The sequence below is a fragment of the Bubalus bubalis genome, chromosome 20 (assembly GCF_019923935.1).
Source record: "Bubalus bubalis isolate 160015118507 breed Murrah chromosome 20, NDDB_SH_1, whole genome shotgun sequence".
Taxonomy (NCBI): Eukaryota; Metazoa; Chordata; class Mammalia; order Artiodactyla; family Bovidae; genus Bubalus; species Bubalus bubalis.
The window spans coordinates 65826011-65840814 of NC_059176.1; the positions used below are offsets into that span (position 1 = coordinate 65826011).

A 14804-nucleotide genomic window follows, 5' to 3' on the forward strand; every position below is an offset into this window, starting at 1 on the left:
TTTGGTTTTCAGAGCTACCTTCAGCTGAGTAAAAGAAAAGATTAGCTGATCACAACAGAGCCTGAAAAATCACCGGCCATCTCAGAGAGACATTTCTTTCATCTTTACCCAGTATCCTAAAAACACTCAGGAAGCTGACAAGGCAACGGGGAGGAGGGCTCGCAGAGATGGCAAGGACGATGCTCATGGTCCTCGGGGTGCCCCTGCCCACGAGGGTCAGCCCAGGAGACAACCCATTAAGTCAAGAGGGGCATATGCAAATGAGTCCCTATTTGTCTTGGTATTCCTAAAATTAGTGCGCCCCAGAATAGAACAGAATAGAGGAGAAATGAGAGAATGAGCGAGCAGCTGCCCTGGAAAACGCAGCGGGGCTTGAAGCAGCCTAATGAGCTGGCATGTGGCTGTATGAGCCCCCGGGGACATGGGGGTCTTTTCGTCCTAATTCCCGTTAGAAACAGTGCAATGCTCACACGACTGGAACCGTACGGCTGATAAAACATACACCACAAACACAGCAGCAACACAGCGACTGCCCCGGGGAGCCAGGGAGTGCAGAGCACACTCGAGAAACCACATCCCTCTGGCGAGGCTGCTTTGCCAACATCCAGCCACCATCTGGCTAAGACTGCCCAGTGCCCAGCCTCACGGGATGGTCTGTTCTGGAAAGTGGCAGAGGAAGACAAGTACCGCACGTATAAAACCTGGTGGAATTTCAGCATCCAAACTCAAAGGTCTATGTCAGGGCTACCCAGAGGGAGGCCTGTGGAGGGCAGACCACCTGAACGCTCCCAAATCAATCCTGTCATTTATCAATGGAAGATTCCTGGGCTGACTTAACAGAATATCACAAATTTGGTGGCTTAAATCAACAGAATTTTTTCCTCTCACAGTTCTAGAGATCACAAGTCTGAAATTCGGACTTTGACAGGGATTCACTCTCCCCAGAGGCTCTAGGAAAGACCTTCTTTGCTTCTTCCAGCTTTGGGTAGCTGTCTCATTCCGTGGCTTGTGGCACTTCACTCTAGTCTCTGCTTTCTTCTTCCGTCTGTCTGTCTCAAACCTCCCCGCTTCTCTCGCATAAGGGCACTTCTCACTGGATTTAGAAGATCTCCAGATAATCCAGGATGACGTCATCTCAGGATTGATAAATTAATCCCATTCACAAGTCCTTTTACAAATAAGGCATCGTTCACAAAACCCAGGGATTGAACGTGGATATCTCTTATTGAGCTGTTCTTCATTCTTCCACAGAAGTGCAAGGTGAGATCATCTATAAGACATATCCAATGCTCACACTTTGAACCAGTAAATACAAGTGCTGTGGTCCCAGCATCCTTGTGAAACCAAGACAGAAGAAACGAGTGTAGGGCCTGCAAGAAGGGCATCTGAGGTCTAAGACTAGCAAGCTAAGGACTGGGAAGCAGCACCTGAAAATAAAACGCCCACAGAATTCAATGCTGAAACTCCAAGTTTCATTGCATTCTTGAAGGGACTGGTAGATGGCAGACAATACAGACATGTATCTGGCTGGCAATTACCTGCATCCGGACCTTCATATTATGGTTTCTCTAGACTGGAATCTTTTGCAACTCTCAATGTCTGACAGACAAAGGACTTTTTTCAGCACAAACATCACCTCCATCAGGAAGCCAACCAGGCTTTCTCATAGAAAATTAAGCTCAACAAAATGATTTGTAAATTCCTTGGACAGCAAAGATCACATTTTCCTGTGATGTGACTTTAAAAAATTAGTCAAACTGTATAACTTTGAACATTGCTTGCACTTCATCTTGCATGTTTTAAATGGTTTGACTTTCATCTTCAGTGAATTATTCAGAGGGTAGAGGGATTTCTTGTACAAACACCATAGTAAAAACTCTCCAATGGCTGCCCAAAGCAGTCATCTTCTGGGAGCTGCCTTCATTTATGCACTTGGTTGAGGATGAATTATATAACTCACTTTTTCTAAAGATCCGCACTGAGCTCCCACTCTGTAGTGGGCACGATGCTCGGGGCTGGGCTGCCAAAGCAAGCACGTTTCAGTTTATTTCCTCAGGAACCCATGATGCAACTCAGTCAAGGCAGAACCTATCAACTTCAAAGTTGAATATGCCTTAAAATTAACATAAATTTATCCCCCTAAATACTTCTAAGATATTTTGCTCAGTAAAAGAAGGCAGTCTTTCTGATAAATAATTTTTCACATAACCTCAAGTGCTATTAGTAGCAAGTGTTATTACTCTAAACAAATGAGAAGAAATGATAATCAAAATAGCCAATCTAAGTTTTAAAAATTATTTTATTAATAAAAATTATGCTTGATTTAATTTGAAGCTGATCATTTAAGATTCACACACTGATATAGCAAAAACATCTTTTCCAAATGTCAGCATTGAGCATAATCTGTTAGGTATGACTATGATGATTACTGAAAAATACTTAAAGGGTGTAAATAGTATCTCAGCCTTTTGAACCCAACGGTTACTCCTGGAACTGCAGGATGAAGCCTCAGTGTGACATTCATTTCCTTTACAAACTATCCCCAGCCTGTCTTTTGAGCTGCACCTTCTAGTCTCTTCCACTTTCTACCTGTCCCTTGCATTTACCTGCCCAGCCACCCCACACACACACACACACACACACACACACACACACACACACACACTGTGCTTCACTAAATACTAAATTTGATCTCTTGCTGTACCATGTAGTGTCAGGCTACTAACTGATCTAAACCTCAACAGATGCCTTGAACTTTGTTGTATACAGTAAGTGCCACATTCGGAAGATCCTCAATAAAGGCTCTATGACAGCCTGAATTTTTCTCACCTCCTAGTCCCCAAGCCCTTGTATAATCCATTTTCCCAGAGCATAGGCATGATCAGTGACTTGCTTCTAACAAAGAACATACAGAAAAGTGACCAGATGTTACTCCTGTAATGTCTTCATCTCGCTGGGACTCTTCCCTTGGCCGGCTCTGATGGAGCAAACAGCTACACAGGATGGGTTCTTCCTTACAGCAAAGGTTGACAGCAGTCTCTGGCCACAGTAACAAACTGAGGCCCTCAGTTTAACTGCATATGAACAATAACCACAAGATATTGGGAGTTGAGCCTTCCTCAGTCAAGCCACAAGATGAGAACACAATGCTGGCCTGACACTTTGATCTCAGCCCTGCAGACAGCCCGGCTAAGTCATGCTTTGAAGACCAGAGGGACTTAATTTCAGAAGAGCCAGAGGGCTGTGGGAAATAAAGACTCACTCTTAAAGGGTGCACACAAAGTCCCACCTGCTCTAGGACCTCGGGTAGAGCAGTGATTTGAAAGGAGCCTGGGTCAGACCCACCTGCTCATCCTGGAGAACCTCCTTGAGAGGGAGGCGGCAACTGGAGCTTATCCTGGGAGCACAGACACTGGTGGCAGCTATTTTGGGAGCTCTCTCTACCACATTGACACTGGTGTTTGCAAGTGCCATTTTGGAACCTTCCCTCTAGTTTATTAGTCCCAGTAGCCAGAACCGCCTGCCAGCCTGTGAGCACAAATACTGGGATGCCTCAGCCAAGAAATCAGCAGGGCAGAGACACAGCCTTATCTATCAGCAGGCCTGTTGCCCTAAGACCCCCTGAGCCCACGAGCTCCCTCAGGACCTGGCCCTGCACACCAGGCCTTCAGCACAAGCCCCAGGACTAGTCTTACACAACAGGAAGCCAGCACCAGCCTTGGGACCTCCTGGGCAATGGCCCCACCCAACAGCAGGCCAACACGAGCTCCAAGACTCCACAGGCCTCCCAGTCAACCACACTGGGATTCAGTAGCACCCAGAAGCAGACTAGAGATGTTCTCTAAATAAAGAAATAAGAAAAAAACAAAACAAAACAAAAAAAACAGCAGAAAAACCAAGTGAAATGGAGATAGGCAATCTATCCAAGAAAGAGTTCAATGTAATGGCTATAAACATGATCAAAGAACTTGGGAGAAGAATGGATGAAGAGGGAGAAGCATCAGAAATTTTTAACAAAGAGTTAGAAAATATAAAGAAGAACTAAACAGAGATGAAAAATACAATAACTAAAATGATAAATATACTAGAATAAATCAATAATAGATTAAATAATACACAGGAATGGATCAGTGAGCTGTAAGAGAAGAGGAAATCACTCAAGCAGAACATTAAGAGGAAAAAGGACTATAAATAAAGGAGGACAATATAGGAAGCCCCCAGGACAACATCAAGTGTGCTATCATTCACATTATAGGGGTCCCAGAAGACGAAGAGAGGGCGGCAAAGGGGCATAAAACATTTGAAGATACAACCGCTGAAATCTTTCCTCCACTGGTAAATGAAACAGCCATCTAGGTTTTTTGAAATGTCACAAACACTGACAGTTGCAAACAGGATCAACCCAAAGAGGAACACATCAAGACATACAGTGAATTAAAATGACAGAAATTAAAGATAAAGAGAGAATATTAAAAGCAGAAAGGGGAATTACATACAAGGGAACTCCCATAAACTGATTTTTCAGCAGAATGCTGACCAGAAGGGAGTGGAATGCTATATTTAAAGTGATGAAAGGGAAAAACCTACACCCAAGAATACTCTACCTGGCAAGGCTTTCATTCAGATTTGATGGAGAAATCAAAAGAATTTTACAGACAAACAAAAGCTTAAAGTGTTCAGCACCACCTAACTAGCTTTACAAGAAAGACCTCTCTATGTAAAATGAGCTAATCATTGAATAATCAATGAATATAGTAAAGTTGCAGGATATAAAATCAACACACAGAAATCCCTTGCATTCCTATACACTTAATAATGAGGAAATAGAAAGAGAAATTAAGGAAACAATTCCATTCACCATTGCAACAAAAAGAATAAAATACTTAGGAATATATCTACCTAAAGAAATTAAAGACCTATATATAGAAAACTATAAAACAGTGGTGAAAGAAATCAAAGAAGACACTAATAGATGGGGAAATATACTGTGCTCATGGATCAGAAGAATCAATATAGTGAAAATGAGTATACTACCCAAAGCAATCTATAATAGATTCAATGCAATCCCTATCAAGCTACCAATGATATTTTTCACAGAGCTACAACAAATAATTTCACAATTTGTATGGAAATACAAAAAAACCTCGAATAGCCAAAGCAATCTTGAGAAAGAAGAATGGAACTGGAGGAAACAACCTGCCTGACTTCATGCTCTACTACAAAGCCACAGTCATCAAGACAGTATGGTACTGGCACAAAGACAGAAATATAGATCAATGGAACAAAATAGAAAGCCCAGAAATAAATCCACGCACCTATGGACACCTTATCTTTGACAAAGGAGGCAAGAATATACAATGGATTAAAGACAATCTCTTTAACAAGTGGTGCTGGGAAAACTGGTCAACCACTTGTAAAAGAATGAAACTAGAACACTTTCTAACACCATACACAAAAATAAACTCCAAATGGATTAAAGATCTAAAAGTAAGACTAGAAACTAGAAAACTCCTAGAGGAGAACATAGGGAAAACACTCTCCAACATACATCACAGCAGGATCCTCTATGACCCACCTCCCAGAATATTGGAAATAAGAGCAAAAATAAACAAATGGGACATAATTAAAATTAAAAGCTTCTGCACAACAAAGGAAACTATAAGCAAGCTGAAAAGACAGCCTTCGGAATGGGAGAAAATAATAGCAAATGAAGCAACTGACAAACAACTAATCTCAAAAATATACAAGCAACACCTGCAGCTCAATTCCAGAAAAATAAACGACCCAATCAAAAAATGGGCCAAGGAACTAAACAGACATTTCTCCAAAGAAGACATACAGATGGCTAACAAACACATGAAAAGATGCTCAACATCACTCATTATCAGAGAAATGCAAATCAAAACCACTATGAAGTACCATTTCACGCTAGTCAGAATGGCCACGATCCAAAAGCCTACAAGCAATAAATGCTGGAGAGGGTGTGGAGAAAAGGGAACCCTCTTGCACTGTTGGTGGGAATGCAAACTAGTACAGCCACTATGGAGAACAGTGTGGAGATTCCTTAAAAAACTGGAAATAGAACTGCCTTATGACCCAGCAATCCCACTGCTGGGCATACACACCGAGGAAACCAGAATTGAAAGAGACACGTGTACCCCAATGTTCATCACAGCACTGTTTATAATAGCCAGGACATGGAAGCAACCTAGATGTCCATCAGCAGATGAATGGATAAGAAAGCTTTGGTACATATACACAATAGAGTATTACTCGGCCATTAAAAAGAATACATGTGAATCAGTTCTAATGAGGTGGATGAAACTGGAGCCAATTATACAGAGTGAAGTAAGCCAGAAAGAAAATCACCAATACAGTATACTAACGCATATATATGGAATTTAGAAAGATGGTAATGATAACCCTGTATGCGGGACAGCAAAAGAGACACAGATGTATAGAACAGTCTTTTGGACTCTGTGGGAGAGGGAGAGGGTGGGATGATTTGGGGGAATGGCATGGAAACATGTATAATATCATATAAGAAATGATCACCAGTCCAGGTTCGATACAGGATCCTTGGGGCTTGTGCACTGGGATGACCCAGAGGGATGATACGGGGAGGGATATGGGAGGGGGTTTCAGGATGGGGAACACGTGTACGCCTGTGGCAGATTCATGTTGATGTGTGGCAGAACCAATACAATATTGTAAAGTAATTAGCCTCCAATTAAAATAAATAAATTTAATTTTTTTAAAAAAGGCCATAACAAGAAATATGAAAACTACAAAAGTAAGAATCTCATTGCCTAAAGCAAATAAACAGTAAAGGTAGTAAATCTGCAATGTATAAAGCTAGTAGGAAGGTTAAAAGAAGAAAGCAGCAAAATCATCTGTGCCCACAATAAACAGTTAAGGGAAACACAAAAGATACAAAATATGATAATGAAACAGTAAACATAGGTAGGGAGTAAAAATGTACATTTGTTAAAATGCATTGGAGTCTACAGACCAGCAACTTAAAATAATCACATATACACAGATTGCTATGTATAGTGTGCGGAATACAGTCAACAACTATGTAATATCTTTGTATGGTGATACATAGCTAGACATCATGATGAGCATTACTGAATGCACAGAAATATCAAATGACTATGTTGTGTAACAGAAACTAACATAATACTGCAGGTCAATTATACTCCAAAGAAACAAAGAAGCAAACAAACTCATAGGAAAAAAAAAAAAAAATCAGATTAGCTGTTACCAGATGCAGGGTGTGGAGGGGGGATCTGGATGAAGGTGCTCAAAAGATACAAACTTCCAGTTATGAGATAAATTAAGTACTAGTGATATAATAAGCAACATAACAAATAAAATTAGCACTGCTGTATGTTTGTATATGAAACTTTCTAAGAGAGTTCTCAACACAAGGAAAAAGTTTGTTCTGTTTATTTTGGATCTCAATGAGGCGATGGACGTTCACTAACCCTACTGTGATAATCATTCATGACATATGTAAGTCAAATCATTATGCTGTACACTTTAAACTTAAGAAGTACCATATTTCAATTTGCTGTTGTTATTGTTTAGTTGCTGAATCATGTCAAACTCTTTGAGACCCCATAGACTGTACTCCACCAGGATCCTCTGTCCATGGGATTTTCCAGGTAAGAACACTGGAGTGAGTTGCCATTTCCTTCTCCAGGGGATCTTCCCAATCCAGGGATCAAACCCTCGTCTTCCACATCACCTGAATTGCAGGCAGATTCTTTCCTGCTGAGCCACCAGGAAAGTATGTCAATTACATCTCAATAAAATTAGAAAAAAAAATCAATGAATAAACAAAATATTTTCACTTCTTTTTCCTTTTAAAAATAATAATAATAATTCTCAAACATGGGGACTCAGGACTTCATAGATGATCAGGTGACACTGTTGTCTTTAAAACAAGCTTAACAACCAAGGTTTGTTTCATATGGTCAGTGTAGCCATGTATGTAGCAGGAGCACACGCTGAGCTCAAGGAAGGCACCTGCTGGTATCCACCTGGCATGAGGCCTTGATGGACCACAGACAAGGCGGAGCCTCCAGAAGGCAGAACAGATACCATGGCTTCCTCCTCTGTCTGGGCAGAGATGCTTCCTCTGCCAGGTGGGACCTCTTGAGGCTAGATTCTGTGGGTTGTGTGCACCCTTTCTTCTCTTCTCCTGAAGCAGGTTTCTATCTGATGGTTCTGGCTCTGCTTCTCCACCATGTATGAATGTCTGTGTGCACAGACACTGCAGGGCTCATAAATCTCTGGATCCAAGGAGTCACCTCAGACTAGACAAACTGCCCAAACACTTTGCATGTTAAGCTAGATGCAGTCTTTGACAGGAATATAGTTGCTTGCTTAGGACAGCGGTGATGTCCTTGTTCTACATTTCAAAAATTATCTGGTGATGAGAGGTGTGGATTGCTGCAGAAATACTTAACCATCCACCAGAAGTCCACGTTTTCCACTCCACAGAGTAAAAATGTCCCTGGGATTGATAAGCACTCTATTTTGACTGCCTTGTAGAATCCTAAAATAAGATGAATCCCTGGCTGGCTGTGAATGAGTTTTCTAGAATAAGAAGGGTGCTTTAAGATAAGGTGGTAAGATGCTGAGACAAACAATCTATTTCATAGTATTAGAAAATGAATTGGGGACAGGAATTCCATTTATAATATTTAAAGCAAATAATGTCTTTTCTTACAGATAAGATTCTTCAGATCATAAGAAGGCTTTCAAAGAAAGTATCTAGCCTTCAGGGACATAGACAAGAAGAGACTGGCATCACAAACAGCAGCACTGGGGATGAGGTGCTGTAACAGGAGGCTCTCGTTTCTAAGGGTAGGATGAGAAAAGCAAGGTACTATTAACTGAGATCCAGCTTTGCACATGGCTTAGCTATTGTCCTGATTTATTAGCTGTGACCCTGATTTCTTGTCTGTGCCCTGAGGCTGGCCAAGAGGCAGAGAAAACTCTGTGACTTTTTATTTACATGAATTGGTACAGCCTGAGAGGAAGTGTCAAGATCATTTTTCTGTATTCCCACAACTGTGAAAGAGAAAAGTAATTGCTATTCATCAGAAAACTTATTCTAGAGCTCCTGAAAAGACTGTTCATGGTCTAAGATTCACATTAAGCCAGTTACACCTTAAAACCAAAATTCAGAGTAACTATCCATATCTGACTGTAGACATAATTTTGGCATTTCCAGGAAACAGGTCTTCAGCATATTTAGAGCGGGTACTGCCTGACTGCTGAGAGGAAGAACCCACTCCTGCCACGCTATCCCCAGAAGGGAGAGATTCCAGTGACATGTAATATGTTTGTCTTGGCATTCCCACAGTTTGCACATTGCCCAGTAAATGGAGAGAGATTGTTTATCTGGACATGGGGCTAAAAATCAGAGATTTATCAAGCTACAGCACCAAATCATGACTGATACACAGGCTTCCCTAACTAACAACACTCAAGTTTGCAGAATCATCAGTGCATGCAGCAGTAAGGACAGAAAGCAGCAACCGGGTTGTGTATTAGTATAATCAGCACTATCCCTACTTGTCCCTTGCTTCTGCACAAATCCACCTGAGCAGACGGAACTAAGAAAAAAGAGGGCCGGGAAGATGCAGGCGGTGAAAGCATAGATGTGTTCCTTCCTTGGCCTCTATGCACAATGCAGCACCACCAAATGCCACTGGCTCTTGGCAGCTCTGAACCAAAGGGTCAAGACGACACAACCAAAGTCGTTGCTACTAGCCTGGAGTAGGGATTATGACAGAGATACACAAGCAGCCTCCCACTTTGGATTCCCTGTGCTGTAAATGCTTGCCTAGGATGCAAGGGAGCCCAGATTTTGAAAAACAACACCGACACTGAATCAAGATCAGAGATCTTCCAAATTAGTTGGGTGGAGAAAAATTAGAATGCAATATCCAAGGCGATTCTCCAATACTTCAGGACTTCCTGAGGTGGGAAAGGGCCTTGCATAATTCATTTGCATTTGCAAAGTAAAGCGGTTTCAACCAGACAGTGGGAGATTGAGCAACTATCTGAACACAAACAAATATTAATTGGGTAGTTCTCTTTTTCTAGACTCAGCATAAAATATAACCACTTATCTCTGAGACATTTACTTCACTCTCTTAATTCAAAATTTTCTATTTATTAATACTAAATAAATATATGCTACCAGTTCACTCCATTCCTGGCTTCCCAGGGTGACTTTAGGGCCAGATGGTTTAGGGCCAACCAGGAACAGGTTTCAACTTCTTCCTTTATACCAATTATCATGAGCCTTAAAACTTCATCAAATCTTAATCTCTAAGACAAGAAAGAACAAGGATGTGAACTGACCACAAATTTTTCAGACTGTTGGTAAGGACAATTCCATTGCCAAAGATGCAGGACATTTTGTGGATGCAAAACTTATATATATATTTTTTTTAATTTTATTTTATTTTTAAACTTTACATAACTGTATTAGATTTGCCAAATATCAAAATGAATCCGCTACAGGTATACATGTGTTCCCCATCCTGAACCCTCCTCCCTCCTCCCTCCCCATTCCATCCCTCTGGGTCGTCCCAGTGCACCAGCCCCAAGCATCCAGTATCGTGCATCGAACCTGGACTGGCATCTCATTTCATACATGATATTTTACATGTTTCAATGCCATTCTCCCAAATCTTCCCACCCTCTCCCTCTCCCACAGAGTCCATAAGACTGTTCTATACATCAGTGTCTCTTTTGCTGTCTCGTACCCAGGGTTATTGTTACCATTTTTCTAAATTCCATATATATGCGTTAGTATACTGTATTGGTGTTTTTCTTTCTGGCTTACTTCACTCTGTATAATAGGCTCCAGTTTCATCCACCTCATTAGAACTGATTCAAATGTATTCTTTTTAATGGCTGAATAATACTCCATTGTGTATATGTACCACAGCTTTCTTATCCATTCATCTGCTGATGGACATCTAGGTTGCTTCCAGGTCCTGGCTATTATAAACAGTGCTGCGATGAACATTGGGGTACTCGTGTCTCTTTCCCTTCTGGTTTTCTCAGTGTGTATGCCCAGCAGTGGGATTGCTGGATATTTTTAAGACTTTTCTTTTAAAATCGATTTTACTCACTAAGAAGGATGCAGTCTAATGGAACAGAAAAGGAAATGATGGCATAGTAACAGGTGTTATGGGGCCAAAGTCACTCTCAATGATGAAAAATAGATATTGACTACTCGACAGATGGCCATAACTACTCGATACTGTTCCAGAATACCCCTGTGCCACATCAAAGGCAGTGATGAATTACCAACGGGAAGCAATACCCTAAATTGATTTTTTGCCTCTTTTTATATTGGCACCAAAGACACAAAGCAAGATTTAAACAGCACTCAGGATGTTGGAAACTTTTGTTTTGCAGAGAAGGTGGCACAAGTGTAAACAGGATGCCCCCCTCCTCAAATGGGGATGATTTCCACCCAGGGGTCTGCATTTCCAGCCTCTGCTTCCTGGCGTTCTTGCTTCCTCAACACACTTGAAAAACTATTCCTTTTCTAACCTGTTCCTCTTTTTCTGGAAACAGCAGCTTGAATCATCTTTGAGTAATAGAGTAATCACCATGCTCAGAGACTATTGAGGATGTTTGAAAACAGGCTTCTGTCCAGCAGACAGAAGAGCACTGCAAGAAAGCACAGACCCCAGAATGCAAGCTCTGTGTGCTCATTTCTGCAGTGAGTGTGTGCTGTAGAGGCAGTCCATTTTTGCACATGTGTAACACACCCTCTTTCAACAACACAAGAGAAGACTCTACACATGGACATCACCAGATGGTCAACACCAAAATCAGATTGATTACATTCTTTGCAGCCAAAGATGGAGAAGCTCTATACAGTCAGCAAAAACAAGACTGGGAGATGACTGTGGCTCAAATCATGAACTCCTTATTGCCAAATTCAGACTTAAATTGAAGAAAGTAGGGAAGATCACTAGACCATTCAGGTATGACCTAAATCAAATCCCTTATGATTATACAGTGGAAGTGAGAAATAGATTTAAGGGCCTAGATCTGATAGAGTGCCTGATGAACTATGGACGGAGGTTCATGACATTGTACAGGAGACAGGGATCAAGACCATCCCCATGGAAAAGAAATGCAAAAAAGCAAAATGGCTGTCTGGGGAGGCCTTACAAATAGCTGTGAAAAAGAAGAGAAGTGAAAAGCAAAGGAGAAAAGGAAAGATATAAGCATCTGAATGCAGAGTTCCAAAGAATAGCAGGAAGAGATAAGAGAGCCTTCTTCAGTGATCAATGCAAAGAAATAGAGGAAAACAACAGAATGAGAAAGACTAGAGATCTCGTCAAGAAAATTAGAAATACCAAGGGAATATTTCATGCAAAGATGGGCTCAATAAAGGACAGAAATGGTATGGACCTAACAGAAGTAGAAGATATTAAAAAGAGGTGGCAAGAATACACAGAAGAACTGGACAAAAAAGATCTTCATGACCAAGATGATCACAATAGTGTGATCACTCACTTAGAGCCAGACGTCATGGAATGTGAAGTCAAGTGGGCCTTAGAAAGCATCACTACGAACAAAGCTAATGGAGGTGATGGAATTTCACTGGAGCTATTTCAAATCCTGAAAGATGATGCTGTGAAAGTGCTGCACTCAATATGCCAGCAAATTTGGAAAACTCAGCCGTGGCCACAGGACTGAAAAAGGTCCGTTTTCATTCCAATCCCAAAGAAAGGCAATGCCAAAGAATGCTCAAACTACCATACAATTGCACTCATCTCACACACTAGTAAAGTAATGTTCAAAATTCTCCAAGCCAGGCTTCAGCAATATGTGAACCATGAAATTCCTGATGTTCAAGCCGGTTTTAGAAAAGGCAGAGGAACCAGAGATCAAATTGCCAACACCTGCTGGATCATGGAAAAAGGAAGAGAGTTCCAGAAAAACATCTATTTCTGCTTTATTGACTATGCCAAAGCCTTTGACTTTGTGGATCACAATAAACTATGGAAAATTCTTCAAGAAATGGGACTACCAGACCACCTGACCTGCCTCTTGAGAAACCTATACGCAGGTCAGGAAGCAACAGTTAGAACTGGACATGAAACACCAAACTGGTTCCAAATAGGAAAAGGAGTACGTCAAGGCTGTATATTGTCATCCTGCTTATTTAACGTATATGCAGAGTACATCATGAGAAACGCTGGGCTGGATGAAGCACAAGCTGGAGTCAAGATTGCAGGGAGGAATATGAATAACCTCAGATATGCAGATGACACCACCCTTATGGCAGAAAGTGAAGAGGAACTCAAAAGTCGCTTGATGAAAGTGAAAGTGGAGAGTGAAAAAGTTGGCTTAAAGCTCAACATTCAGAAAACTAAGATCATGGCATCTGGTCCCATCACTTCATGGAAGATAGATGGGGAAATAGTGGAAAGAGTATCAGACTTTATTTTTGGGGGTTCCAAAATTACTGCAGATGGTGATTGCAGCCATGAAATGAAAAGACGCTTACTCCTTGGAAGGAAAGTTATGACCAACCTAGATAGCATATTCAAAAGCAGAGACATTACTTTGTCAACAAAGGTCTGTCTAGTCAAGGCTCTGGTTTTTCCAGTGGTCATGTATGGATGTGAGAGTTGGATTGTGAAGAAAGCTGAGCACTGAAGAATTGATGCTTTTGAACTGTGGTGTTGGAGAAGACTCTTGAGAGTCCCTTGGACTGCAAGGAGATCCAACCAGTCCATTCTAAAGGAGATCAGTCCTGGGTGTTCTTTGAAAGGAATGATGCTAAAGCTGAAACTCCAATACTTTGGCCACCTCATGCGAAGAGTTGACTCATTGGAAAAGACTGTGATGCTGGGAGGGATTGGGGGCCGGAGGAGAAGGGGACGACAGAGGATGAGATGGTTGGATGGCACCACCGACTCGATGGACATGAGTTTGGGTGAACTCTGGGAGTTGGTGATGGACAGGGAGGCCTGTCGTGCTGCAGTTCATGGGGCCGCAAAGAGTCGGACATGACTGAGCGACTGAACTAAACTGAACTGAACACTGGTATATGTAATCTACAAAATGATTAGGTGAGTATTACTTCTAAAAGCATTTATTTCTTCCAATTATAAGTGTGATGCATTCTGATTGTGCAACATTTTGAATGACGCCTTGGTAAAGCAGGCTGAAGGAAATTTAAATCACCCATAATCCTGGGATAACTACAGTGAACCTTCTAGTCTACACCATGTCAGTCTTTCCCTCACCATTTACATATAATATACTCAGACACACCATATGCACAGAGAGAAGTGAAAGGGAAGACACGGATGTGTACACAGTCTGTGTATTTTCTGAGAACACGTCTTTGATACACAGAAGAACTATAGAATACCTGGTATTAAGAACTTTTTGAGGTAACTCGTTCATTTGATGGATGCAGCAATTGAGACAGGTGCTTGGGAGACGATTTTCACAATGACCCAGCTACCCGTGGAGGGAAGCAGTCTGCCTCTGAGTGCAATGATCTCTCCACTGGGCCCTGAAAGTTAAGGAGAAGTGTCTCCTTGCAACTTGACACTCAGTTCAGTTCAGTTCAGTCACTCAGTCATGTCCGACTCTTTGCGACCCCATGAATCACAGCACGTAAGGCCTCCCTGTCCATCACCAACTCCCAGAGTTCACTCAGACTCACGTCCATCGAGTCAGTGATGCCACCCAGCCATCTCATCCTCTGTCGTCCTCTTCTCCTCCTGCCC

The 14804-nt window shown here is 41.6% G+C and overlaps 1 protein-coding gene across 1 annotated transcript in view; it reads right to left on the reverse strand.

Moving 5' to 3' along the window:
- The window catches only part of GABRG3 (gamma-aminobutyric acid type A receptor subunit gamma3), an 838213-nt gene that overhangs the window by 658983 nt on the left and 164426 nt on the right, over positions 1 to 14804 (reverse strand). The window lies entirely within an intron of this gene.